Below are 25,862 nucleotides of genomic sequence, written 5' to 3'. Positions count from 1 at the left end.
TTACCTTGCTGGGAATCTCATCCTATACAGCATGGCAACGCCAAAACTCTCCAACTCATCTGAGGGAAAGAAACTAGAGACATTAATAACAACAAAAAACTGTACAACAGTACTACCTACCTCATCAAGCAAATCAGTCACAGCAGGCCTGGACCTGAACATGGGGCATCGCACCAGTGAAGCAACTAGGACGCAGAACGCCCACACCTCTAACGCGCCCCTGCTGAGAGACGCAGGATGGAGAGCACACCATACCTAATATTAAGGTGAGGAGAGAGACTAGACTTAAGGGAGGAATTTGAGGGAGGTGGGAATCAATCCAAGAGAGACGTTAAGCCATATATCCAGTTCTCCTGTATTGCTGGCGCTCTCCACGTTCAACACATTATCAAGGGAGAGGGTTTGAGAATGCTAATCTTCCAGCCAGGGCTGAGTGGCGTCCCCGTGTATATCAGGTGTGCGTAACATCACCTTACCCATAGCTTCCCACCAATTAGCATATAAATCGATCATCACCTCGGTGGTCTACTGTCAATTAGGGCTTTGAAGCTCGGCCTTGAGAGTGTTCTTAGCTCTGAGAAATTCAGGGAGTGAAGGCACGGTCTGCGTAGGTGTGACAATCACGTTCGTCCAGCTTCATCCTTCCACGTGACTAGAGACCATGAAATCGAGTCTTTCATGTATTTAAATACTATTTTCTAATAGACCTCTGACGTCTTTGTTGTTTTGTTCATGCCTTCCGAACAGGAGTTCTGTTCTTTCACACGATTTGTATCCAATGTCAGTTTGCTCCGGTTTGATAAGACCTTGGCTTCTTTGGCTCATCCAACTTTGCTTTCTGAGATTCATTTTGTAGCTCAAGCTGCCTTTTACCTGTGACAGACTGAACATGAGGCCTTCTTATTTTTTTAAAATTATTTATTTAATGTGATTATATGGTTATACATTTGGCAACCTCTAATCACACAGTACCACTTAAAAAACAAGAAAAGTTAAAAATGACTACATCATGAATAAAATACAGATACAAAAAAGTGATAGTTTCGTCTAATTTGCCACTGAGAGCTGTCCCTTGATGATAATTAACAATTTAATGAGAGCCAGAGTTACAGGTGTCCTTTCATTAGCTAATAGCATTTTCCCCCATAGGTCCTTTGATCTGTGGCCATGCTTTTTGATGACATCATGCATTATGACTGATCTCTGCCTCTCAAACACTGAACAATCCATCATCAAATGCTGTGTGTCTTCAGTAGAATTTTCTTCATGGCACAGGCGACGTCTGTGGGCCTGCTTTTATAGTTTTATACCAGCTAGTCTCTTTGGTCTTGATCAAGTTTGGTCTGAATCAAAGAAACTGGTCCCGAAGAGACCAATGTGGGAATATGTTCAGATAGTTAGAGATGGAGTACGGTCTTTGACTGAGTTCCAATAATTTGCCATATCACTTGTATTTGCGTCTTTCACCTTCATTGTTGAACTAGTCTAGAAAATAGAGTTTCCTTTTGATTTTATCAGGATTATTCATTAGGGTATCACAAGTTTCTTGCAGGCGATGTAGAATAATCAGACACTTATCTTCCAATTTAGTCAGTGTCATCTCTGACTGCTTCAATAGGGCTTCTTTCAAACATACAAAGCCTCCTTTCGGCTGTTCATCTCTGGATTTCCTGTAAAAGGCAAGCATCTTCCATTTGGCAATTGCTGCCAATGACGTCAGACCTAATTCCATCCTAATTGATTGAATAGGGGTTCCCTTCGTTAGTCTCAATGTTGTTTTCCAGAAACACCTTCCAGTAATGCCCAGTTCTTTAAATCAAAGTTGAGTGAGGTTTCTGCTCCATGTGTCAAAATGGGAACCACTTTAGCTTTATAGAATTTAATTAGTGGTATGAGACTAAAATTACAATATTTTTTTGTTAGGATTTTGGCTAGGTTTGCTAGATTTGTTGTTTACTTGATCAGAGCCTCTTTTCTTGGCGCATCTACCTTGCTCGAGTTCAGGCAGATTCCTAGGTAAACAGGCTTCATCCTTCTACGTGACTGGAGACCATGAAATCAAATCTTTCATGTATTTAAATACTATTTTCTAATAGACCTCTGACATCTTCATTGTTTTGATCATGCCTTCTGAACAGGAGTTCTGTTCTTTCACACGATTTGTATCCAATGTCAGTTTGCTTCGGTTTGATAAGACCTTGGCTTCTTTGGCTCATCCAACTTTGCTTTCTGGGATTCATTTTGTAACTCAAGCTGCTTTTTAGCTGCGACACACTGAACATGAGGCCTTCTTATTAAAGTCCAGCACTGCTATAATGCGTAGTGGAAACATCCATCCTTTACTTGATCATCTTACATATATGTATATATTGGCGCTTGCCACAATCTATTCAATATAAAGCTAGCCTCATAATTACTTTGTCTGCTTGTGTTTCTTGCATCTGTACATGCGTAAAATGACTTGATATCTTTTTTGATTCTGTGGCATAAGCTTCTTCACCTTGATCCCAAGATGTCACTTATCCTCAATACTTTCTTGATGCTTTATAGAATATCTTCATTACCTTGTATCTCTGCATCCTCTATGTACGTCAACTCGACTCAGTGTGATGTCACCATTCGTCTTTACCGTTTATTTGCTCTGGTTCTTCAGGAATCTCATTTAAACGACTATCATACTTCCTCGAATGCAGGTATGGGTTCCTCAATGGGAATCTTGCTTCTAGGATTCTCTTAGGTATTGGTATCCTTAAAGGCACTGCACAGTTTTCATACTCTGGCTTTTGTTGTTTTAACTGTTCCGTCTATGTCACATACTCTGGTTCCCAACATATAGGCAATATAGGCGAAGTGGTTAAGGTGGGGGTACTTGGCTCCTCCTCTACACCGGGTAAACTGGGAGTGCAGGGAGATCTGGAAGCACAGCTGGTATTGACTGACAGTGAGTGCAGTGTTGGCAGTGCAGGCAGTGCAGCAAGCCCTGCTGCCATTCCAGGCAGTGTTGGGAGAGTTGACACTGTGGGTGGGAACTCTCAGTGCCGGGTAAGCTGGGAGTGCAGGGAGAGCTAGAAGCACAGCTGGTACTGACTGGGAGTGAGTGCAGTGCTGGGAGTGCAGCTATGCCTGCCATTCAAGGCAGTGTTGGGACAGTTGGCACTGCAGGTGGTAACTCTCAGTGCTGGGTAAGCTGGTAGTGCAGGGAGATCTGGAAGCACTGCTGGTACTGACTGACAGTGAGTGCAGTGCTGGCAGTACTGAGTGTGCAGCAATGCCTGCCATTCCAGGCAGTTTTGGGAGAGTTGACACTATGGGTGAGAATTTTCAGTGCCGGGTAAGCTGGGAGTGCAGGGAGAGCTGGAAGCGATGGTGGCACTGACTGACAGTGAGTGCAGTGCTGGCAGTACAGGTAGTGCAGCAATGCCTGCCTTTCCAGGCAGTGATGGGAGAGTTGGCACTGCAGGTGGGAACTCTCAGTGACGGGTAAGCTGGGACTGCAGGGAGATCTGGAAGCACAGCTGTTACTGACTGACAGTGAGTGCAGTTCTGGCAGTACAGGGAGTGCAGCAATGCCTGCCATTCCAGACAGTGTTGGGATAGTTGACACTGCAGGTGGGAGCTATCAGCGCCCGGTAAGCTGGGAGTGCAGGGAGAGCTGGAAGCACAGCTGGTACTGATTGACAGTGAGTGCAGTGCTAAGAGCGCAGCAAGGCCTGCCTTTCCAGGCAGTGTTGGGAAAGTTGGCACTGCAGGAGGGAACTCTCAGTGCCAGGTAAGCTGGGAGTGCAGGGAGAGCTGGAGGCACAGCTGGTACTGACTGACAGTGAGTGCAGTGCTGGCAGTGCAGGGAGTGCAGCAATAACTGCCATTCCAGGTAGTGTTGGGAGAGTTGGAACTGCGGGTGGGAGCTCTCAGTGCCGGGTAAGCTGGGAGTGCAGGGAGAGCTGTAAGCACAGGTGGAACTGAAAGTGCTGGTAGTGCAGGCACTGCAGCAAGCCCTGCTGCCTTTCCACGCAGTGTTGAGAGAGTTTGCACTGCAGGTGGGAACTCCCAGTGCTGGGTAAGCTGGGAGTGCAGGGAGAGCTGGAAGCTTAGCTGGTACTGACTGACAGTGAGTGCAGTGCTGGAAGTGCAGCAATGCCTGCCATTCCAGGCAGTGTTGGGACAGTTGGCACTGCAGGTGGGAACTCTCAGTGCCAGGTAAATTGGGAGTGCAGGGAGATCTGGAAGCACAGCTGGTACTGACTGACAGTGAGTGCAGTGCTGGCAGTGCAGGGAGGGCAGCAATGCCTGCCATTCCAGGCAGTGTTGAGAGAGTTGACACTGCAGGTGGGAACTCTCAGGGCTGGGTAAGCGGGGAGTGCAGGGAGAGCTGGAAGCACAGCTGATACTGACTGACAGTGAGTGCAGTGCAGGGAGTTCAGCAAGCCCTGATGCCATTCCAGGCAGTGTTGGGAGAGTTGGCACTGTGGGTGGGAACTCTCAGTGCCGGGTAAGCTGGGAGTGCAGGGACAGCTGGAAGCACAGCTGGTACTGACTGACAGTGAGTGCAGTTCAGGGAGTGCAGCAAGCCCTGCTGCCATTCCAGACAGTGTTGGGAGAGTTGACACTGTGGGTGGGAACTCTCAGTGCCGGGTAAGTGCAGGGTAAACTGGGAGTGCAGGGAGTTCAGCAAGCCCTGATGCCATTCCAGGCAGTGTTGGGAGAGTTGGCACTGTGGGTGGGAACTCTCAGTGCCGGGTAAGCTGGGAGTGCAGGGACAGCTGGAAGCACAGCTGGTACTGACTGACAGTGAGTGCAGTTCAGGGAGTGCAGCAAGCCCTGATGCCATTCCAGGCAGTGTTGGGAGAGTTGGCACTGTGGGTGGGAACTCTCAGTGCCGGGTAAGCTGGGAGTGCAGGGACAGCTGGAAGCACAGCTGGTACTGACTGACAGTGAGTGCAGTTCAGGGAGTGCAGCAAGCCCTGCTGCCATTCCAGACAGTGTTGGGAGAGTTGGCACTGTGGGTGGGAACTCTCAGTGCCGGGTAAGCTGGGAGTGCAGGGAGAGCTAGAAGCACAGGAAGCACTGACTGACAGTGTGTGCAGTGCTGGCAGTGCAGAGAGTGCAGCAGTGCTGCCATTCCAGGCAGTGTTGGGAGAGTTGGCACTGCAGGTGGGAACTCTCAGTGCCAGGTAAGCTGGGAGTGCAGGGAGATCTGGAAGCACAGCTGGCACTGACTCACAGTGAGTGCAGTGATGGCAGTGCAGGGACTGCAGCAATGCCTGCCATTCCAGGCAGTGTTGGGAGAGTTGGCACTGCAGGTGGGAACTCTCAGTGCCAGGTAAGCTGGGAGTGCAGGGAGATCTGGAAACACATCTGGTACTGACTGACTGTGAGTGCAGTGCAGGGAGTGCAGCAAGCCCTGCTGCCATTCCAGACAGTGTTGGGAGAGTTGACACTGTGGGTGGGATCTCTCAGTGCCGGGTAAACTGGGAGTGCAGGGAGATCTAGAAGCACAGCTGGTACTGACTGGGAGTGAGTGCAGTGCTGGGAGTGCAGCCTTGTCTGCTGCCATTCCCGACAGTGTTGGGAGAGTTGACACTGTGGGTGGGATCTCTCAGTGCCAGGTAAGATGGGTGTGCAGGAAGATCTGGAAGCACAGCTGGTACTGACTGGCAGTGAGTGCAGTGCAGGGAGTGCAGAAATGCCTGCCATTCCAGGCAGTGTTGGGAGAGTTGACACTGCAGGTGGCAACTCTCAGTGCTAGGTAAGCTGGGAGTGCAGGGAGATCTGGAAGCACAGCTGGTACTGACTGACAGTGAGTGCAGGGCTGGCAGTGCAGGGAGTGCAGCAATGCCTGCCTTTCCAGGCAGTGTTGGGAGAGTTGACAGTGCAGGTGGGAACTCTCAGTGCCGGGTAAGCTGGGGGCACAGGGAGATCTGGAAGCGCAGGTGGCACTGACTGACAGTGAGTGCAGTGCAGGGAGTTCAGCAAGCCCTGCTGCCATTCCAGGCAGTGTTGGGAGAGTTGGCACTGTGGGTGGGAACTCTCAGTGCCGGGTAAGCTGGGAGTGCAGGGACAGCTGGAAGCACAGCTGGTACTGACTGACAGTGAGTGCAGTTCAGGGAGTGCAGCAAGCCCTGCTGCCATTCCAGACAGTGTTGGGAGAGTTGACACTGTGGGTGGGAACTCTCAGTGCCGGGTAAGTGCAGGGTAAACTGGGAGTGCAGGGAGTTCAGCAAGCCCTGATGCCATTCCAGGCAGTGTTGGGAGAGTTGGCACTGTGGGTGGGAACTCTGTGCCGGGTAAGCTGGGAGTGCAGGGACAGCTGGAAGCACAGCTGGTACTGACTGGGAGTGAGTGCAGTGCTGGGAGTGCAGCTATGTCTGCTGCCATTCCCGACAGTGTTGGGAGAGTTGACACTGTGGGTGGGATCTCTCAGTGCCAGGTAAGATGGGTGTGCAGGAAGATCTGGAAGCACAGCTGGTACTGACTGGCAGTGAGTGCAGTGCTGGCAGTGCAGGGAGTGCAGAAATGCCTGCCATTCCAGGCAGTGTTGGGAGAGTTGACACTGCAGGTGGCAACTCTCAGTGCTAGGTAAGCTGGGAGTGCAGGGAGATCTGGAAGCACAGCTGGTACTGACTGACAGTGAGTGCAGGGCTGGCAGTGCAGGGAGTGCAGCAATGCCTGCCTTTCCAGGCAGTGTTGGGAGAGTTGACAGTGCAGGCGGGAACTCTCAGTGCCGGGTAAGCTGGGGGCACAGGGAGATCTGGAAGCGCAGGTGGCACTGACTGACAGTGAGTGCAGTGCAGGGAGTGCAGCAAACCCTGCTGCCATTACAGGCAGTGTTGGGAGAGTTGACACTGCAGGCGGGGTAAGCTGGGAGCGCAGGGAGAGCTACAAGTGCTGGTGGCACTGACTGACAGTGAGTGCCGTGCAGGGAGTGCAGCAAACCCTGCTGCCATTCCAGGCAGTGTTGGGAGAGTTGACACTGCGGGTGGGAACTCTCACTGCCGGGTAAGCTGAGAGTGTAGGAAGAGCTGGAAGTGCAGGTGGCACTGACTGACAGTGAGTGTAGTGCAGGGAGTACATCAAGCCCTGCTGCCATTCCAGCCAGAGTTGGGAGAGTTGACAGTGCAGGTGGGAACTATCAGTGCCGGGTAAGCTGGGGGCACAGGGAGAGCTGAAAGCGCAGGTGGCACTGACTGACCGTGAGTGCAGTGCAGGGAGTGCAGCAAGCCCTGCTGACATTCCAGGCAGTGTTGGGAGAGTTGACACTGCAGGTGGGAACTCTCAGTGGCCCATAAGCTGGGAGCGCAGGGAGAGCTGGAAGCGCAGGTGGCACTGACTGTGAGTGCAGTGCAGGGAGTGCAGCAAACCCTGCTGCCATTCCAGGCAGCGTTGGGAGAGTTGACACTGCAGGTGGGAACTCTCAGTGGCGCGTAAACTGGGAGCGCAGGGAGAGCTGGAAGCGCAGGTGGCACTGACTGACAGTGAGTGCAGTGCAGGGACTGCGGCAAACCCTGCTGCCATTCCAGGCAGCGTTGGGAGAGTTGACAGTGCAGGTGGGAACTCTCAGTGCCGGGTAAGCTGGGGGCACAGGGAGATCTGTGAGCGCAGGTGGCACTGACTGACAGTGAGTGCAGTGCAGGGAGTTCAGCAAACCCTGCTGCCATTCCAGTCAGTGTTGGGAGAGTTGACACTGCAGGTGGGGTAAGCTGGGAGCGCAGGGGGAGCTAGAAGTGCAGGTGGCACTGACTGACAGTCAATGCAATGCAGCAAGCCCTGCTGCCATTCCAGGCAGTGTTGGGAGAGTTGACAGTGCAGGTGGGAACTATCAGTGCCGGGTAAGCTGGGGGCACAGGGAGAGCTGGAAGCGCAGGTGGCACTGACTGACAGTCAATGCAGTGCTGCAAGCCCTGCTGCCATTCCAGGCAGTGTTGGGAGTGTTGAGACTGCTGCTGGAAACTCTCAGTGCCAGGTAAGCTGGGAGCACAGGAAGCACAGGTGGCACTGACTGACAGTGAGTGCAGTGCAGGGAGTGCAGCAAACCCTGCTGCCATTCCAGGCAGCGTTGGGAGAGTTGACACTGCGGGTGGGAACTCTCAGTGCCGGGTAAGCTGGGGGCACAGGGAGATCTGTGAGCGCAGGTGGCACTGACTGACAGTGAGTGCAGTGCAGGGAGTTCAGCAAACCCTGCTGCCATTCCAGTCAGTGTTGGGAGAGTTGACACTGCAGGTGGGGTAAGCTGGGAGCGCAGGGGGAGCTAGAAGTGCAGGTGGCACTGACTGACAGTCAATGCAGTGCAGCAAGCCCTGCTGCCATTCCAGGCAGTGTTGGGAGAGTTGACAGTGCAGGTGGGAACTATCAGTGCCGGATAAGCTGGGGGCACAGGGAGAGCTGGAAGCGCAGGTGGCACTGACTGACAGTCAATGCAGTGCAGCAAGCCCTGCTGCCATTCCAGGCAGTGTTGGGAGTGTTGAGACTGCTGGTGGAAACTCTCAGTGCCAGGTAAGCTGGGAGCACAGGAAGCACAGGTGGCACTGACTGACAGTAAGTGCAGTGCAGGGAGTGCATCAAGCCCTGCTGCCATTCCAGGCAGTGTTGGGAGCGTTGACAGTGCAGGTGGGAACTTTCAGTGGCGCGTAAGCTGGGAGCGCAGGGAGAGCTGGAAGCGCAGGTGGCACTGACTGACAGTGAGTGCAGTGCAGGGAGTGCGGCAAACCCTGCTGCCATTCCAGGCAGTGTTGGGAGCGTTGACAGTGCAGGTGGGAACTTTCAGTGGCGCGTAAGCTGGGAGCGCAGGGAGAGCTGGAAGCGCAGGTGGCACTGACTGACAGTGAGTGCAGTGCAGGGAGTGCGGCAAACCCTGCTGCCATTCCAGGCAGTGTTGGGAGAGTTGACACTGTGGGTGGGAACTCAGTGTCGGGTAAGCTGGGAGTGCAGGAAGAGCTGGAAGTGAAGGTGGCACTGACTAACAGTGAGTGCAGTGCAGGGAGTGCATCAAGCCCTGCTGCCATTCCAGGCAGTGTTGGGAGCGTTGACAGTGCAGGTGGGAACTTTCAGTGGCGCGTAAGCTGGGAGCGCAGGGAGAGCTGGAAGCGCAGGTGGCACTGACTGACAGTGAGTGCAGTGCATGGAGTGCAGCAAACCCGGCTGCCACTCCAGGCAGTGTTGGGAATGCTGACACTGCGGGTGGTAACTCTCAGTGTTGGGTAAGCTGGGAGTGCAGGGAGAGCTGGAAGCTCAGGTGGCACTGACTGACAGTGAGTGCAGTGTAGGGAGTGCAGCAAGTCCTGCTGCCATTCCAGGCAGTGTTGGGAGTGTTGAGACTGCTGGTGGGAACTCTCAGTGCCAAAAGCTGGGAGCGCAGGAAGCACAGGTGGCACTGACTGACAGTGAGTGCAGTGCAGGCAGTGCAGCAAGCCCTGCTGACATTCCAGGCAGTGTTGGGAGAGTTGACACTGCTGGTGGGAACCTCAGTGCCGGGTAAGCTGGGAGTGCAGGAAGAGCTGGAAGCGCAGGTGGCACTGACTGACAGTGATTGCAGTGTACGGAGTGCAGCAAGCCCTGCTGCCATTCCAGGCAGTGTTGGGAGTGTTGAGACTGCTGGTGGGAACTCTCAGTGCCAGGTAAGATAGGAGCGCAGGAAGCACAGGTGGCACTGACTGACAGTGAGTGCAGTGCAGGCAGAGCAGCAAGCCCTGCTGACATTCCAGGCAGTGTTGGGAGAGTTGACACTGCTGGTGGGAACCTCAGTGCCGGGTAAGCTGGGAGTGCAGGAAGAGCTGGACACACAGGTGGCACTGACTGACAGTGAGTGCAGTGCAGGGAGTGCAGCAAGCCCTGCTGCCATTCTAGGCAGTGTTGGGAGAGTCAACACTGCACTCTCAGTGTCGATTAAGCTGGGAGTGCAGGGAGAGCTGGAAGCTGAGAGGAGCATGTGGAAAATGCTGGCAAGAATATGCAGGAGCTGTGGTAGTGCAGGGAAGCTGTGGAAGTGCAGGGAATAGCTGACAAAACAGGTGGAGTTGTCAGTGCAGATGGTATAGGGAGCACTGTTAGTGCAGGCCAGAGTAAGCAGTGTAGGGAGGGCTGTTAGTGCAGGCAGAGTAAGCAGAGCAGGCAGTGTAGGGAGAGCTGGTAGTGCAGGTCAGAGTCAGCAGTGTATGGATATCTGGTAGTACAGGCCAGAGTAAGCAGAGCAGGCAGGGTAGGGAGAGCTGGGAGTGCAGGCCCAGTTAAGCAGTCTAAGGAGAGCTGGTAGTACAGGCCTGCGTACGCATAGCAGGCAGTGTAGGGAGAGCTGGTAGTACAGGCCAGAGTAAGCATTCTAGGGAGAGATGGTAGTGCAGGCCAGAGTAAGCAGAGCAGGCAGTGTAGGGAAAGCTGGTATTTGAGATCAGAGTCAGCAGTGTAGGGAGAGCTGGTAGTGCAGGCCAGAGTAAGCAGTCTAGGGAGAGCTGGTAGTACAGGCCAGAGTAAGCAGAGCAGGCAGTCTAGGGAGAGCTAGCAGTGCAGGTCAGAGTCAGCAGTGTAGGGAGAGCTGGTAGTGCAGGCCAAAGTAAGCAGTCTAGGGAGAGCTGGTAGTGCAGGTCAGAGTCAGCAGAGCAGGCAGTGTAAGGAGAGCTGGTAGTGCAGGCCAGAGTACGCAGAGAGGGCAGTGTAGGGAGAGCTGGTAGTGCAGGTCAGAGTCAGCAGAGCAGGCAGTGTAGGGAGAGCTGGTAGTGCAGGTTAGAGTCAGCAGTGTAGGGAGAGCTGGTAGTGCAGGTCAGAGTCAGCAGAGCAGGCAGTGTAGGGAGAGCTGGTAGTGCAGGTCAGAGTCAGCAGTCTAGGGAGAGCTGGTAGTACAGGCCAGAATACGCAGAGCAGGCAGTGTAGGAAGAGCTGGTAGTGCAGGTCAGAGTAAGCAGAGCAGGCAGTGTAGGGAGAGCTGGTAGTGCAGGTCAGAGTCAGCAGAGCAGGCAGTGTAGGGAGAGCTGGTAGTGCAGGTCAGAGTCAGCAGAGCAGGCAGTGTAGGGAGAGCTGGTAGTGCAGGTCAGAGTCAGCAGTCTAGGGAGAGCTGGTAGTACAGGCCAGAATACGCAGAGCAGGCAGTGTAGGAAGAGTAAGTGCAGGTCAGAGTCAGCAGTCTAGGGAGAGCTGGTAGTGCAGGCAGTGTAGTTCTGCCTTGCAGTCTATACAGAGCTGGTGAAGCTGCCGGTGCTTGGGGGAGCTGGCCATGGGTGCCGAGTTTTGGTTTTCTGTACGGGAGCGACTATTTTTAGTTTGCATTTACCGAATCCTCGTCTCTAACGCTGCAAAAGTGCACCATTTGTAAACACCCTAAAATCGTTGGTTTAAAACATGGAATTCTGTTGTAAGGTGTGTAAACGAGTGAAACATAATGCACTGCGTTTCAATCAGGAGACGAGTACAAACAAAGCAGTCTGAGTGAAAAACACAGTTTATCGAAATGGCCGCTGTTGCACGCAATCTTTCCATGCAAATAAGCTTTCACGTCCATTTGCTGTCTGACAAATTCATCCAAAATGGTGTCCATGTCCAAAAGGTGCAGGATATCAGAATGACCATTTTTTATGACGGAATGTTGAAGACCCAAAATCTGCTCAAAAGAGGGGAGTGAGGTAGGTCATCATGCATGCCCATTCAAGCCACGGCCTCACAGCTGAGAGAGCAATGAGGTGCTAGTCAGCACTAATGTGCTGTGATTTGATATAAAGCACAGGCCCGCCCGCTGAGAATGGAAACTTGTGTCACACATGGAACCATTCATTAGTTTGGATGGATACCTGCATGGATCGTGTAAAAGCAAAAGGAAATATCGAGGCTGAGTACCCCAAAAGGAAATACACCAAACACAGGCTTAAAAAGATTCACAGATCTTTATTCTAAGACTGTACAGTTTACAAAGAAACAAAGTATCAGATAGCTATCTGGCCCTCAGTACATCACAGCGAATACCAGCCCTTTCGGTGTGAGAAGTGAGAGGTACTGGACGTCTAAACAGTTGTGCATTTTATACATTTCCAATCATAATGTCCAGCCCCTCTACAGGTTAATGATACTCGGTCTAGGGTTCGTGCCGAGTTCACATCTGGTTTGTCCAACTATATGCATGTGGATCATCTTCAGTTTACATGTCAACAAGTCACAATGGCAACAGTGTATTCTCGGATTTAACAATAAGCCTTAACACATGTCCTATACAATGTAGTTCAGCCAGTGTCCATGTTCAGTATTGGCACTACATTGTGGTTGATGTATGTCCATGGATCAGACTTGTTGGCGCAGGTAATCCTCTGTCTACAAGTCAGGCATGGGACAAGGTCTCTTTACTCAACCCAAACATTCGGCCAACGGACAGTTTACACATTAACTAACAAACAAAGTGCAGGACGGCTCAGTTACAAGCGGGAAACACTGTCCACCATTTTAGAAAACAGAACTACTTTAGAATAGAAATCAAAATGGCGGATGGACCTAAAATGGCGGCTAAGTCGATCTAAGATCGAAGCTTTGAAACGCGGTTTTCTTCGCAGAGCGACTGGGTTTAGGCCAATATATACAATAAAGGAGGCATGATATGATATCCCATTTAACAAACCCTCCTTTTGGCCTAAGCCAAGCGCTAAACTACTTCTAGTCACTTTACGAATGACTCCATGTCTCAATGTCCATACATCCTGAATCACTATCGGAGATATCAATTGCCATGAGGTTGGATACTGAGATTTCCTTCAGCACAAATTCATTAGATATTTTCTCTGGGGGGTATACCTTGTGCCCTAATGTACCTATCGCTTGTGCACAACATCTTCCTAACATCGAACACATACCAGGAAGACATTGTATACAACAACAAGGAAACAACAGAATACCTAAAATAATCAGTAAGACCGAAAGTAGCTTCCATCCCCAAGATTGCAAAAAGTCCCAGAACCAGGCGCTAAGATCCCAGTTTCCCTCGGGAACATGCACTTCTGAACTAAGGACGTGCAGATTTTGTATTGCTCTGAAAATCGTTGGGGAGGAATCTGGCGCGAAAACACAGCAAGCGGACCCCACTAATTTACATACCCCACCACGCTCAGCCAGGATGACATCTAATGCCATCCGGTTCTGAAGTGCCACTAACCTTATTGCTTTTTGTTCTAAAGTCGTGTTATAGAGTATGTCAGTGGTCCGGTTGATGGTCCTCTCCAGTACTCTCGCTAGTCTTCTGATATCTTCAGAGTTCAGTGTGTGCCCCCAAAATGGCACAACGGATTTAGCTACATCACCCAGAACTTGTGCTGCAGTATCGCCATTCTCATCCCGCCGTGGACAAGCCTTTGAAACTTCTACAGTACTAGCAAGGAATACCCCGGGTAACAGAATCCCTAAATAACAAGTTCCCTGCCAATCCTTGGGCAACTATGGAAATGCTACATTACCGCAAACAAAGTAGACAGGTTCGCCTACATACAAAGGTCTGTCCTCACTAGTTAAATTCGTAACGTTGGCGCAACCCTCAAAATCACCCATTGACTGAGTACCATTCCTCTGTATGCAGAAAGAAACTGAATTGGGGCTGTGGTTAACAGTGTAAGAAGGTGGCGTGGCATCCCTATTGCCTATAGGAGCCATCTTGAAAGAGATCAAAGATTGAAAAGGACGGGACAGTCTATCAGAAGGCCTAATAGAAGCAATATTAGGCTTGCTCCTATTCGCAAAGAGTGAGCATCCCAGGGGCGTTAGAACACGTTTCTCAAAATCGTTCAAGTTAGTTCCATCAAAGTTCCCTGAGATGCTATTGTTACCTCGGCCAAAGAATAGTGCCCTCAAAGAAGCATAGCATGCAGTTGTCAAAGGTAGAGGATGAATATACCAACCCAGCCCCTTATCCCCATGTTGTGGTAAATGCGAACAGACCCAGCAATTGGACTTATTAAAAATGGCATGTGTAGCATTCATAATGAGTAATAGAGTATTGTTATGGTAACTCTGTCTGTGCTGAGAGTCTCTAAGGCGTAGAAACAGTGGGTACATTTTCAGTAGGTAACACATTTTCAAGCAGATGTACTTCTTCCAGATACCAAAAACCTAAGGCAATGACTATTGTAAAACCAGTTAACATTATCACAAGACAACAATACGTGTTCGGGGCCCACACATTCGATTGTTCATTTTCACGGCCGGTCACACAGTCTCTTATCTGTTCCGTACGAGTGGGAGCAGTTGCAGGCATTGTTTCTTCAAACGATTGCACCAAAGTTATTTGCTGGCGATCTCCAGATCGAGCGTCTTCTTAGTCCTTTCACAAACCCTAGCCAAATGAATCCCCTTATGTACAAAAGATCGAGCCAAAGAGACAAGCCCTTCCATGATTTTCCTTGATGGCACAGCTAAACCGTGAAGTAAGTCTACTTCCTCGGATGCAGATCGTACCTTGTGATCCCTGGTACTGAATGATCTGTGAACGTGTCGTTACTTCCTGATGGAAGCAGCAAGCTCAAAGCAGGATCTGACACAAGATTCGAAACAACTCTTGAAAATTGAACTGTTGGAGAGTGTGGAGATGAAGTGGTTGTTTCCCCAGGCCCCACGGGCTCAGGGAGAGTCTCCGACGCACTCTCGATGCAGTTTGATGACAAAAGATCAATGGTTACGGTATTGGTGAGGGGTTCTGTGTCTTCTGTAGCGTGTGGCAAAGGGAAAGGAATCCTCTTGATATGAGATGCGTGGATCCAATGCTTCCTGCCCGCCACTCACACTGCTGTCTGTGTGACCAGAGGAACTTGATGCGGGCTCCGCCAACGAGGTGCGAGGCAAGAAGATCGTTCAAACGACTTGGTCAGGACCCAGTCTCCCGGCCGTATGCTGTGGCCCGGGCCCTCGTATTTTACAGGTAAAGCCTTTCACACCTGGTGATAAATCAAATACAGATTTTCAGTTAACTGTCCACAGTAGTAAGAAAGAAGTACATTTCAACTTCGCATAGAGAACGGGGCTTCGGTAAGTTCCAGATGTTGGCTGGCCTACCCATGACCACCTCAAATGGAGAGAGCCCAGTCTTTGTTTGAGGGGTTGTTCTCATAGACAATAACACGATCGGTAAGGCGTCCGGCCATTTCAGTTTGGTGCCGGCACACGTCTTAGCGAGCTTGTTCTTGATGATGCCGTTGTGTCTTTCTACTAATCCAGCACTCTGTGCGTGTCGAGCTGAATGGAACCGTTTATCGATCTGTAATCCCGCGCATATCTGCAGAATTACAGCAGCGATAAAATGTGGACCATTGTCCGACAAGATGACTCTTGGCAAACCAAACCTAGGAAAATATTCCTTCAGCATGGTCTTTGCAGTTGTCATAGCTGTGACATCTTTGACAGGAGAGGCTTCAACCCATTTACTAAAAGCACAGATAACCACTAGTACGTATTTGTAGTTACTACAACGCTCCTTTTCAATGAAATCGAAGTGTATTACCTCAAAGGGGACAGAAGGTGGGCCAAAACTACGCCTAGGAGTCGATGGGCCCTTCCCCACATTATGCTGCAGACAAATCATACACCCTTGAACAAAGCGCTCAGCTACCTTAGAGAACTTGTCATTTACCCACACATTTTGCAACATTTTGGTGACCTTTTGTGCACAAATATGGGTGGGAGCATGAGCCATAACAACCATCATAATAACGTATGCATCAGGCAGTAACCATTTCCCTTCCATGTTGTCCACCCAACACCCATCATCATCCAATTTTGCCAAACCCTCAGCCCATTTCTTAGATTCCTCTAACGTGGCATCAGCTTGAATATTTTTCACAGATTCAATACCCTTATTCAAAGTACAGGCATTTGTGGCTTCCCTTGAAGTATACATTTCTGAAGAGAGATCAGTGGCAGTCTGTTTGGCTATCTGGTCAGCGAAAGCATTCCCTTTTCCTACATTATCTATAATCTTCTGATGTGCTGTGCATTTCATAATTGCTAGCTGAATAGGGAGTGCAAGCGCTGAAAGTAACCGTACTATCAAGGAGCCATACTGGATTTTAGTGCCATGTGAGGTCAAGAAACCTCGTTCTTCCCAAAGTCTGCCGAAGTTGTGAACCACCCCAAAGGCATACTGACTGTCGGTATATATATTTACGGTAAGCCCTTCGGAAAGTTCGCAAGCTCGGGTCAATGCTATAATCTCTGCGGCCTGCACGGAGTTATGCGTGATTCTTTTGGTCTCCACGACCGTGCTCAATGTGGTGATTGCATAAGCAGCTGTGGATGTACCATCCAGGAGTTTGAAGCAGGAGCCATTGCAAAACAGCTCCCCTTGCGGATTGTTCAAAGGAGTATCTTTTAGATTGATTCTGCCTTTCGTCTCTTGCTCTGTAGTGTAAAGGCAGTCATGCGACTCTTCGTCACTGCAAGCAGTACCTTGCGGGAAAGGTAAAAGTTCAGCCGGATTGAGAACACAACATCTCTGAATTTTAATATGTGGTGCAAACAAGATCAAGATCGTATCTCGTTAATCGTGCGGAGGTGAGATGTTGCGTTTGTGTTCTGTTTAATAGAACATCTACAGAGTGAGGTACCATCAGGGTTAAAGCATGGCCTAGGACCATTCCCTCACTCTGTTTTACGGATGCAGCAGCGACAGCTCTCAAACATCTTGGCAAAGCGCATGCAACAGGATCAAGGGCAGAAGAAAAGTAGCCACACGGCCTATTCTTCTCTCCATGTTCCTGCGTTAATACAGCCAAAGCACATCCATCACGTTCATGCACATACAACACAAAGGCCTTTTCATAGTTTGGTGTGCCCAAAACTGGTGCCGAGCACAATGCAATCTTGAGCAAATCAAATGCTTGCTGGTGTTCCAAGTTCCACGGCAATGGCGAAGAAATGCCCTTCTTCGTCAAAGCCAACATTGGTTTAATCACTAAGGAGAAGTTCGGGATCCACTGCCTACAGTACACAGCCATTCCTATCAAGGCTCTGACTTCCTTCTGTGTATTTGGGACAGACATGCTAGAAATGATTTTTATCCGTTCAGGCGTCAACCTTCTTCCCTCCTTTGACAGGAGATAGCCTAAATACGTGACCTCCTGTCGACAATATTGAAACTTTTTAAGGGAAGCTTTGTGTCCATGTCGTGCTAAGTGGATAAGCAACAACACGGTGCCCACCCTACAGGCACTCTCTGAGTCAGCAGCTAAGAGTAGATCGTCGACATACTAAAGCAGTATACAAGTGGTGGGCAACTCGAGTGTGTCGAGCTGCTCTTTCAAAGCCCTACTGTAAATGCTAGGACTCTCTGTGTAACCTTGCAGTGCACGGGTAAAGGTAAACAAGTGTCCCCCTAAGGTGAACGCGAACAAGTATCTGCTGTCTTTGTGTATTGGAATACTAAAGAAGGCGTTATTTAGATCCACAACACTAAAGTGAGTAGCTGAAGCCGGAATCATAGTTAGTATAGTGGTCACATCGGGTACAATAGGAAATTGTGGAGCAACGATCTTATTGATGGCACGTAAATCAATAATGAAACGGAAAGGAATTGCATTATCACCTTTCTTGTACACGGGCAAAATTGGACTGTTGCACAAACTACCTGCAATTTCCTCAATCACCCCTCTATGCACAAAATCGGAGACTATGCATTTCAAAGCTTGCTCACCATCGACCGAGATCTTATACTGGGGAATACGTGGCCACTTTACTCCATGTTTCAAAATAATATTAACGGGCTCATTTTGCAAAACACCGACATCATTATCATCAATTGCCCACAAACACTACGGAACATCGCTGAATTCCGGCAGCAAAGGTCGGGTCAAGAATTGAGAGACAGAAAGTTGCTGTGGTGAAATCATCAAACGCACTCCATCAGAAGAACAATGAATTACCGCATTTAATTACTTCAACAGATTCAACCCCAACTAGTTCTCTACGCAATTCATATTCAAAAGGAATGGACAGTGGTCCGTAAATGGACCCAAAGTAATCGGTACCGGCGAAGAAAATCCTGCAGAAACATTGGTTTGGCCTGACAGTGGAATGTTTGGAACCCGTGAATGGTCAATGGAACACTTCTGTGCCCCTGTATCTATCAAGAATAGATGTTTCCTATTTCCCACTATCATCTCAACGTAGGGACCTTTCTGATTAACGGGAATAGGCGTTGGTTCCAAACCCTGCTTCGGGCAATCCTAGCGAAACAGAATGTCGTCGAACGGAAGTTCTTCAGAGAGGTAAGCAACAGAAGGATGATCAAAAATGTTTCTATTATCCACACTTGATGCCTGATTATCCTGTGAAAAAGGTTGCTGTGAATCCTGTGAAAACTGACTTCTACCAGGACCCCCTGCCCCAGGGCGGCCTCTGGATCGTCTACCCATATTACTAAATGCGTTATTCGACCTCTGCTGGAGGATCGGGCATTGTGCACGCCAATGACCCTCTTGTCTACAATAAGCACACTGGTTTATGTTTACAGGACCCAATGACGCATTTCCCTGTGGAACATATTGGGCCTCATTACACGGATGGCGGTAAGGATTTACCGGTACCGGTAAAATACCGGTACCGGTAAATCCTTACCGCCTTACTACGAGGTCCCTTTGCGGGTTGGGGGATTTAACGCCTGCTTTAAAAACCAACCCGCAAAGGGACCCAAGGAGCTAATTACGGTACCGCAATTTGCGGTACCGTAATTAGCGCCTTCCCCATTCCCATTATACCCTATGGGGCAAAAATGGGAATGGGGAAGGGCAATGGTGGAAGGGGGAATTACCGCCCAGCCAACCTTGGAATGGGGCGGTAATTCCCCTTTCCGCCAAGGAGGTGCTGGTATTTTACCGGCATGAACCATGGCGCTAATAGCGCCATGGTTCTCCGCCATCCGTGTAATGAGGACCATTGTCCCCTGAATTGCGAGTTACCCCCTCTAGGGCCCCTAACAATTTGCTGCAATAGAACTTTTGTTTTTAAGTCTCCTTTTCTCTTTTCAACTCTTTCTTTTTCGTTATTGACACGATTCTCATAGTACCGAGCCATATGCAATACTTCTGATTGAGACTTGGCTTGCCAAGCGCTCTCGGAGGACATCATTTGCGAAAGGATGTCAGGCAGCAATCCACGCACAAATTTGTCCACGAATAGTCGTTTCCCAGACTCTGTGCTCAAATCTTGTCCACTGAAACCTGAAAATACTTGTTCGAACCGATTGAAGAACTTGGTAGCACCCTCAGACTTTCCTTGGATACAGGCAGTAAGCTTGCCCAAATAATCCTTCTTTCAGGAATTATAGCTTTCAGTTTCATAACTATTCTATCAGGCAAAGTTAGTATTACCTGTGGTGGTCTCTCGCCAGCTGGCCTTCCTCTGTCTAGACCAGGGTTGTCCAACATACGGCCCGCGGGCCACAATGCGGCCCTGCAAGCCATTTTATGTGGCCCGCGACGCCGTATGTTGAACAACTGTTGAGTAAAAAAAAAAAATTAAAAAAAAAAATGTGCCTGTGTGTAAAACTGTAACCCCCATGGGGTCAACAGAGGTAGATACAGTCCTCAGCCACGACGTGTTAATTTGTTTATTTATGCAATGTTTGTCGGATATCCGACAAACATTGCAGAAATAAACACATTTGTCAACCCGGCTGGCACATCAAAACGCTGGGCGCTTCTGCCAGCTGCGACCAGGGATGCTGCAAAAGGAGCACCAGCATACTGGCGCCTGCAGAAAAGGGAAATGGAATCTCATAAGGCCAGAGGGGGTGAGGAAACCATGGCAGCCTGGAGGGCCCGCGTAGATGACTGACTTTACCCAACCCCTCTGACACCTCTCTGTACCACTGCTGAAACGCTCCAGAGCCTTCCTAAAATCAACGTGGGCTTCATTTGGAAGCAGGAACACATGGGGCCACAACACATTGGGAGATAAGCAGCCACAGGCAGAAACTGCAAAGAATTGATGCCACCAGGAGCATTGTGTGTTGGAACAGCAGAGGGAAAGCAGGCGTGACCCCTCGACACGGCAGGTCGTAAATTATACGACAACCACATTTTAAAGCGCATAGCCATCTGAAAAGAAGAAAAGGGAATACCGTGTGTACACAGCAAGCTGAAACCTCACTGGAACACCAGTTGCACGGCGGGCATACCCCATCGAGTTCTCTGGTGCCTGAGCCAGCACAAAGGGTGACTGAAAGACCCTACCCTTTTGGACATACTACGGTTGAGCAGCAAACTACACTTAACTATGGCAGATGGGGGAAAAATGTATAAACACACGCATGCGGAACAAATGCCATTTTCTGTATCAGCTCAGGCACAATTGGAAGCAGGACGACACAGAGCTGAAAACATTAGGCACAGTTCATAACAGAGATCTGAATAAGAATAACAATGTGACCAACACATTTTTTGACCAAAACGCAGAGGAAGAATGCTGCCCCGACTCAAAGCACGAGCGGCGGGGAAAAGGAACACCAAGGGCTAGCGCACAATATGTTACCCTAGTAACACACTGCAACCTGCAAATGCGCCTCAGTGGACCACCTGCCAATGTTTCTGTAAGTTGCTTATGAAGGCTGCACGTATTTTATTCAGATCCACTTGGGGGGTGGGGTGGGAGCTTGACATGTCCCTTTGCCAATTCAGTCCTACACCTTGCTGTGATGTATGATATGATAGGTTATTTATAATGTGCTTAAAACCCATGCAGCAGTGATCCCAATCATAAAAGTAAAACAGGCAAGCACAACAGGTATAACTTATTTTCACTCTTTTGGTAGCGCAGTCTGAGGGCAGCCTATACCCTTCAGGAGAGGTGTGAGCTGATACGGTTGCAACACAAAAACAATAGTACTATGTTCCCAAAATACCTTAGTTCTTGTCTTTTGGATCTCAGCAGAGCCAGGCTTTTCAGCATCAGACCAGGAGCATGGGTGCCTTTGCGCTGGGCTGGGGTCAAGTCGGAGAGCAGCAGCCATGGGCCCCAATGATGCAGTTCTGTTTGGCAGCGTTGCTGATTTGCGGGTAGAAAACGCTGGGAACAGTAGGCCATGCCAAGTGGATGGCACTGGAAGACTCGGTGACCTCTGGGCCCGGACAAGCAATACGTGCCTTTGGCGCGGTGCAGGCTCGGCTGACACAACACGGCATATGGTTACGGCAAAGATGTCAAAGCTTCAGCATTGTCATTGAGCAGAACTCTGAGATTCAGTGGTGGTGGAGCGTCGAGGGCCAGGATGATTATGATGGTGTCAATGGGCCCAGCGCTGAGCAGCTCTGCTCAGGAGCGCCATGGGCCCGTGTGGGGCCGACAGGCCAGTGGGCAGACTGCAACAGGCCTGCTCGAACCATCCTGCGATTTATACAAATCTCGGGCCGAGCAGGGCCTGATAAGAGAAAGGAACTGCTACAATCTGCTCTTCTGCTGGGCTCTGCCTGCCGGAGCTTCCCCCTGCACACGGGACAGGCAGCTCTGCAGACGCTCAGAGCTTCCGGGGGGGGGGGCAGGGCTGGGTCAGGGCCTGCCTTCTCACCCTCGCTTAGCGGGGCTTCCAGAACTGGCCCAACCCCTGCCCTCTTGCATGCAACTCATACTTAGCTGGCAGGGGAGAATCTGATCTCAAGGGCAGATCTCCCAGGGTGAGGCTTACCCATTGCACATCGGATTTGCTGACCCCTGCTATGTCCCCAAATGCGGGATACGCGACTGCATTATTTCTGGTAGTGGGGGACTGCGTTTGCGCTCTCCCCCCGATTTATTGGGGAAAGAAAGAAAAGGTAAAGTGTGCACTAGGCCTGCTAGGTTTCATACTTTAAGATTGTGCTCACATTGCATTTCTTCAATTAGGTTCACCTTTGGGTGATCGCTTTTCCACATTTTATCTGTTGAATTGAATTATGCTTCTTTTATCACCACAGGAGTAATGTGTATTAAGGAGATAAGCTGCCATATGTATTGGGCACACTGTACATGCTCAGGCAGCATCAATCATGCTTTGTACAGGACAATGCTGGCCTAAATTGGGAACAGCCAGCATAGACAAGTTGCTACAGAGGCATATTTTGGGTACAACACCAGCATGACAATGTGTTACATCAGTGACAGTGCTGTCTTACACTGTGGACACATTGATCATTAAAATGTGTTGTGTTGTAAAATATTCTTTTCTGCTGTTGGTGATATGGAATTTTCATGTTCCCCTTTAGAACTGATTGTAAAGTTATGGCTTTTTGGTCACCTTTTCTGCTGTAAAATGCACCATTTTAACCCCATATTTGAAAAAGAAATTCTTGGGGGGGAAGCCCCCGCAAACCCTCCCTAGATCCTTGTAGCTCCCTCGCTACGCTCGGTCGCCCCCACCATTTCAGAAAAATATGAACACATAGACACTGAAAGAAATCACAAGCAACTAACCTTTGATCACTGCCCATGACACCAAAAGCTATCTTTGGGACTGCATAGCTATCACTGCCTGTGATGCTATTGTGTCAAAGGTCACACAATATCGCTTTTTAATATACTGCTTTAGGTGAGGTTGTTGACTTTTGGCTCGCCGGCCCACTGGGTGACAAAAAGTTAATACTTCGGCCCCACATTCAAAAAGGTTGGACAAGCCTGGTCTAGACCAACCATGTTATCCCATGTATCTCCGAACCCTGGTACATCATCTACAGTCCTAATCTGTTTCCACATGTCAATAGGCAGGAGTACAGGAAATAACAAGTCAATATTGCTGAAGGTAAATACTGATGATTGCAAAACAGACTCTATTTCTTTATTCTTCTTAATATCGGGAATAGATTGTTTAATGGTGTTCACTTCCTGTCTTGAAAACGGGACGTGAACAAACTGCGACACATAGTGTGCAGGAATATCTTGAGCAGCTGCACCTGTTGCAGGATCAGCTGGAATCTCAACTTTTGGGACAAATGTCGGAGGAACCTCTCTCATAGGCAACTGAGACTTAGGCAATTCCAAACGCTTACTAAACAACAGAGCTAGATCGAGCGCTAAAGCATCTGAAGAAGTGTCAAACGAAAAAGCCCTCTTATAAATATTCAATAATTCTGTGGGACAACAAATCTTTTTCTTTATACATTCATCCTGCAGGTACTCTACTATTACCTGTATCACTTTCCTCTGCATTTCTGGCGTATACTGACTATATGTGTAATATACTTCAACTGGAGTTATCAACATGTCTGAAATCCACCTAACCGCATCTTTCGTACAAATTCGTGTTTCTTCATTTATCAATTTACGACAAGGAAAGAACCGTTTCTGTACTAACATAGCGTCCAAACTATCACCATCTACATCTTCATTCCATAACCTTTCCAACTCCCTTCCATACTCAAAAACCCTCTCGACGTGCTCATGTACTTTCTCCGCAGTATCTCTAGAAAATGCTAAAGTATTCAGATCCCTTAACCCTTGTGGGAGATCTATATCATTTAGCCTGTTCCACATTATACATAAATGAATTCCCAATCCTTCAATAAAAACGTTTTTCTCAGGAAAATTGTCTAAGTTATAGAGTGTGGCAAAAACATCAGCTTGTTCACCCCTCTCCATGCAATGTCTGGCCCATGCAGTCAATTCATGCTTTCTCTCTGAAGACACAGTATTACGAGTTACAATTCTTGATCTCGCTCCCCGATCAACTACAAGCGGCGCAGAACCACTTGGAAGAGGGAGAGTAGGCAAACCTTGTACATTTGGAAATAGAGGTGCTATCACTGGTGCAGCAGGCAAACCCACCGGACGCCCGTAACAGCAGGCAAAGGTGGAGGAGCAGGCGGGGGAGCAACAACAAGAGGAGGAACAACAGCTGGATAATGAGGAACATTAAGAGGAGCAATAGGAGGAGCAGGAGGAGCGACGGGAGGAGGAATAACAGCAGGAAGAGGAACATACAGAGGTGGCGCAGTGGCACTAGGCCTTCGCTCATTTAAAAGTTTGTCGATCAGCTCATCAGACACATGAAAGTCTTTTGAAGGATACATTTTCTGGATACCAAGTGAAAATGCCCTATCCATATTCTTAACTGACTCAGACTGTTTATTCTGGTCACATAACAACGCTTTTTCGGCGTTCGTCATATGACGGCATGCATGTTTTTCCCTACTCTTAAGTTGCTGCATAGCTTCTTTCTTCGAATTCTGTAATTCATCAAATGCTGCAGGTCTAGACTTTTTCTTTAATAATATGGATTCTAAATATTCAATACGAGGAATTTCAAAACTACCATTGATTGGCCACTGAAGTTTGGAAGCATGTCTAGTTTGTCTGTGCCAAATATCATTAAACACTATACTACCAATGCCGTGCTTACAGTACATACTACACGCCGGCGACCCCTCCGTTGGCGCAAGGTTGGCAAAATTGGAAAGATTGTCTGTCACTGCGGAATAACGCCCTGAAGCAGGCAGACAATTTCCCAGGCATATCAGAATACTGGTGTTACCTGGTCAATAATTGTACTCACGAGTGCAATACGCCAAAACTAATTATCAGGATACTTAAGAATCGGGTCACGACTCATCTGATCAAATCCTAAGGAGGTCCAATTAGATTTCAAAGTACTAACAAAGGTCCCACGTGGTTGGTGATTTTGGCAAATCTGCCCGCCTTGATATATGGACCCTCGTCAAGATGCCGTCTCGGACCGCGGGCTCACCGTCCAGGGATCGGGTCGTGCAGCGCTGCTGAGGTGTCGCGTCTCATCCAAGAAAGGGGCCCCCTTTGTCACTGTCCAATCCCGGTCAACCTTCAACGAGATGGCATCAATCTTGAGGGTCCCTATTCGAGCGCCATCTGTAAAAGCAAAAGGAAATATCGAGGCTGAGTACACCAAAAGGAAATACACCAAACACGGGCTTATAAAGATTCACAGATCTTTATTCTAAGACTGTACAGTTTACAAAGTATCAGATAGCTATCTGGCCCTCAGTACATCACAGCGAATACCAGCCCTTTCGTTGCGAGAAGTGAGAGGTACTGGACGTCTAAACAGTTGTGTATTTTATACATTTCCAATCAAACTGACCAGCCCCTCTACAGGTTAATGATACTCGGTCTAGGGTTCATGCCGAGTTCACATCTGGTTTGTCCAACTATATGCATGTGGATCATCTTCAGTTTACATGTCAACAAGTCACAATGGCAACAGTGTATTCTCGGATTTAACAATAAGCCTTAACACATGTCCTATACAATGTAGTTCAGCCAGTGTCCATGTTCAGTATTGGCACTACATTGTGGTTGATGTATGTCCATGGATCGGACTTGTTGGCGCAGGTAATCCTCTGTCTACAAGTCAGGCATGGGACAAGGTCTCTTTATTCAACCCAAACATTCGGCCAACTGACAGTTTACACATTAACTAACAAACAAAGTGCAGGACGGCTCAGTTACAAGCGGGAAACACTGTCCACCATTTTAGAACACAGAACTACTTTAGAATAGAAATCAAAATGGCGGCCGGACCTAAAATGGCGGCTAAGTCGATCTAAGATCGGAGCTTTGAAACGCGGTTTTCTTCGCAGAGCAACTGGGCTTAGGCCAATATATACAATAAAGGAGGCATGATATGATATCCTGTTTAACAATCAGAGTAAAACCAGCGACCTTGGGGTTTAGGGGCCGGAGGCCTAGGAGAAGTGAATACAAAGCAGTGGGAAACTGCAGGGCTGTCAGAAAATGTATTAGGACTGGTGGGGGCCCATTTCAAAAAGATCTTTTTAAGCACCCTTACCTACAGCTTGAAAAACAGTCAAAAGCACCCGTGGAGAATGTACTCAGGGGTTAAAATCTGCATATTATCATGGACAGGCAGTCAGTGGGGTAACTGAAACACTAACTGTCTTCTGCAAAGCTTTCAATTGCGC

The 25,862-nt window shown here is 49.0% G+C and overlaps 1 non-coding gene across 1 annotated transcript; it reads left to right on the top strand.

Annotated features, from left to right (window-relative positions):
* The first annotated feature begins 21,562 nt into the window (after positions 1 to 21,562).
* LOC138459990 (U1 spliceosomal RNA) lies at positions 21,563 to 21,724 on the top strand. The gene has a single exon (XR_011262761.1). It is a non-coding gene; the product is annotated as a U1 spliceosomal RNA (small nuclear RNA).
* The last annotated feature ends 4,138 nt before the right edge of the window (positions 21,725 to 25,862 follow it).

This window comes from Ambystoma mexicanum, chromosome 4p, assembly GCF_040938575.1.
Source record: "Ambystoma mexicanum isolate Mex_15411 chromosome 4p, UKY_AmexF1_1, whole genome shotgun sequence".
In the NCBI taxonomy this organism is placed as follows: domain Eukaryota; kingdom Metazoa; phylum Chordata; class Amphibia; order Caudata; family Ambystomatidae; genus Ambystoma; species Ambystoma mexicanum.
The sequence above is the reverse complement of the archived record's forward strand: the minus strand, read 5'-3'. Positions and strand labels throughout refer to the sequence as shown.